The following is a 4,067-nucleotide window of genomic DNA, read 5'->3' on the forward strand; positions in this document are numbered from 1 at the left end:
GATGTATCACAGTATGAAGTTGGTGGGCTGGGCCCATGGCACCTGCAGGTGAAGTGCAGGAGTGAAGTTCATCAGCTGGTAACTTCACACTGGAGTTCAGTACAGATTTGGCAGATTGAATTCTTTTAAAAATCAGAAATATAGGAATGAACACCTCCACTCCTGTATAGAAAACTGTCCTCTTGTATTGAGAAAAATATTGCCTCTTCAAAGCCTTTAAGCAAGACCAGCAATAACACTCGGCTTTATGTTTGTGTCATGGCAATGATCTTTGGTCTCTCTTGCCTAAACATATATAATTAAATGGTAGCACCATTGATAATCTGATACCAAGGAACTCTGTCTTCAGGTTTCTCATTCTGTATGTGAGAAATGGATATTAAGTATCACTTGATCTCTGAAAATCTTAGTTCAATTTACATAAGGAAAACGTAACTCCATGCTTCACTGGGTGTTGGAGAAAATCATGCATCACGGTAGATGGGGAGAGGTCAGCAGTTGCTTTTTATACTCTTTATTCCGGGGAAACATTTCTCCAGGCATCACTTTTCATTAAAGATACTTGGCCACGTGCATCATTCTGCGAAATGTAGACTGGGTATAATAAATTATATTACCAGAGGGAGATGCCACCACACATTACACTAAAGAAATGCTACCTCATGATTTTGTTTAATATTGAGGAAAGGTAAATTTTTCACACCACTTAACATCATGGGAACACAGCCTGGAAGTGAGCAACCTGGACTGGGGGAAATATTAATATTTCAAATCCTTAGCTAGAATAGCATAGGAATAAAAAGCATGCCATTTTTTAGTTACAAATGTTAGTTAAATAATTTTTTATTGTTACCCTCTCTCAGTCTAAACAGTTAGCTGAGTTACACACTCTTGGTTAGTTTTACCAGAGGTGTAGCTGATGATGGCATTTTCTAATTCTACCACGTAATCTTGCCGTGCTGATAGGGCACAGGAGTCTTGTTGCCCAGGACATAGGAACAGTTTTTTTCTGCGTTCTGTTCCTAGCTTCCTTCCTTCTATTCAACACTTTTAGGTTTCTTTCTTTAGAAAGACCCTATGACCACGTGGCCTTCCAGGCTGCATGTGATTGAGGTCTTCAGCTCTGCTTTGCGGAATGAGGACACTGCTATATGTTGGTTCCCCTGAGAGATACGTGTCCCCAGAGCTCACCAAGGCTTTCTTCGTAATAATAGGAACTCATGGCCTATGGGAAAGATTGAAAGGACTGGGATTGTTTACCCTAAGGGAAGAAAAAAATCCTAGGGTCTAATGATAACAGTCTTCCAGTACGTTAAAGACTCTAGTGAAGATGAGAATAATCTGATGTCCATGTCTGCAGTGAACAGGGTATGTAACAAACTGACCCTGCAGCAAGAGAAAGTCAATGTAACACTAGGGAAAGCTTTCTAGACATAAAGATTGTGGCACATGGGAAGAGTCTGTTCATGAGAAAATGTCTCTATAATAAGTCTTTTAAGAAAAAGCTGGTGCTGCCCTTAGGCGTAAGGTTTCGACTACATGACCTCTAAAGTTTTATTTCCTAGATTTATTTTTATCTACCTCTAAAGCAAACATCACATAGTCTTCAAAAAGTTCAAATTCTTCTTGCACTATACTTTTTTTTAGGCCATGTTGAACTTTTTGAAACTGTAGAATGACCAGCAGATTTAAAATCATCCCATAAACTCAAAACATCTTTTGCCAATACACTCAGTACAATTCATGTCTGTACTCATCATCCACCTTTTTTTTCCCCTTATCATACATGAGATGTTTCAAATGTGAAGCTTCCCCATGATAGATAGCAAGGGGATTCAAAAGTGATTTCAAGTGCCATTTTTAGTCATGTGCTATTCTGAAAGGAAGGTTTTCTCTCTGGAAAGATTTTCTCTCTGGAAAGTTTTATTTTCATTTTTGCACCGGGTAAACCAGAATTATTTCCTGACATCTCTTCCAGACTTAATATAGTCACGTGAACAACCAGATCCTAGTTATTTGCAGCTAACCTGCCAGCTACCCCATGAGAAGGAGGCATTAGTGTTACTGTGCTGTGCTTAGCTGTGTAATTGTGGTACTGTGGGTTTTGCAGTTGTTTTTGAGCAAGTTCCCCTTCAAAATTCCTCAGTCCACAGAACTCTTCTAGGCGGACAGGGACTGGCGTGACCATAACAATCTTCCCATCCATATAGTGATGTTTGGCTGCTGGGGTCAACCCATCCATTATGACCGCCAATAGTTCCTTTCAGATAGCGTGCAACAATTTACCCTTCAAGTGGTTTAGACTTCCGTTGCAATTAGCCATCATCCTCTGGAGTCCACTAAGTTCTTGTGTCAATAAAGTCCCGGGCTGGGCATAGCACCTATCTCCCATGGCATGAGGCTTGTGAAGATATACCAAGACAGGAGCGGTCACTTACAAGAACACTTGCCAACACCGAAGATGCTGAAGCATCTGCAGGCCATGGAAGTGGCTTTCCTTTCTGTCCACTAAGGCAACGGTTTTGCAGTGTTAGCAAACCCACAAATACAACTCTCAAGCAGAAGCAGAGTATTTAAAAACATTGTTAGTCCGAGTGTTGACGACATCTGTAAAAATCAACCCTGAAATATACTATTAATGATGCAGTTTCTTTTAACTCCAAGAGTTTGTAGTACGTATATTCTGTTTGTGTTTAAAATCCCTCCAGGCTTTCACTTTAAATAACTACAGGAAGCCTCTTCCTCATCTGCTATTTTACACAATAAAACCTTTTATAAGAAGTAAAAGCCATAATATTGGTGTATTAATGCCTGCACCACAGCAAACTACTTTCAGTAACAGCTGTCAGTCTCAGTGCTGCAACAGATCTTTTGATAGTGTTTATAATCTCTTCCAAGAGATTTCCAATGAATATGGACAAGAATTTGTAACAACTCATTTTTTTCTTTTCTTTCCATTGTATATCCAAAACATCGCTGACTTTGCCATTCATGGGCTGATTTTTTTATTGGCAGCAGCAAAATTACAACAGAACTTGAACATTACTAGTTTTGATAAGGATGCATCTGCCTTTCACTGTTGGATTTTAGATCAAGGCTGGATCTTGATGCCTTACCTACACAATAAATATATATATATTTTGAAGATATGCATGCTTATGCACAAATATTCTTCCATATTAGAGGAATTTTCTGCAAACATTTTTTTTTCTTTCTCTTTTTCTATCCTGGTGCCACAGATTACTTTGTAACTATTGTGACACATCTTGTTGCACAGGAATAAGGAATACTGCACATTACTAAGAACCCATGAAGGATTCCTACAAGGGGAATTTAGGATTGTTATCATAAATTTGCTTAGAATGTCAATATTACAAGGAAAATCACTTTCACTGCAAAGAGAGAACAGTGTCAAGAAAAAGGACAATGCTGTGTGAGAGAGAATATGTGACAGTAAGGGATTAAAGAGACTTTTTTGGTGATCCTGGTTTATGTCTCTTGGTTGGATTTACATCCTCAGAAGAGGCTTCAACTCTTTCTCACCTCAGTGCTGCCTGTTGGTAGATCTCAGCTAGTCTTTCTGAAACCTGGAGTTACAAAGTACACTGGAAACTGTAGTCCGTCACAATAAGACATGGTGTTAGCCTCTCTCAAGTCTTGGAAGGACATATAGGTCACATATTGATAGCTTTGTCTCACAGACTAGGAAGACTCCTAAGAGAAGCCAACCTAACCGCTGTTATTACTAGGAGTAGTAAGATACTGAGTACCCTTTTCTTCCATTTCAGTCTGTGATCATTCTCATCACAAAGGAGTTGGTATTCCTCAAAAGGTCTCTGTAACAGTCCCTCTGACAGTGTATTTGCTAACCCAAAGTTATGTGAACAAAGGGAAATCTTTATAAATGTGTTCCAAAGTCTTCTTGGTTGCACTGCATCAAGGTACTTCTTTGATACAAAGCAACACATAGTAATACTCTGCTTTTCAATGATGCAAGGGCCTAGGTTTTCATAAGATCAAGTGATCTGTGTGGCAGAGCCTCATTTCTGTATTTATGATGCTTGATT

This window comes from Pygoscelis adeliae, unplaced genomic scaffold (assembly GCF_000699105.1).
Source record: "Pygoscelis adeliae isolate BGI_AS28 unplaced genomic scaffold, ASM69910v1 Scaffold98, whole genome shotgun sequence".
NCBI lineage: Eukaryota > Metazoa > Chordata > Aves > Sphenisciformes > Spheniscidae > Pygoscelis > Pygoscelis adeliae.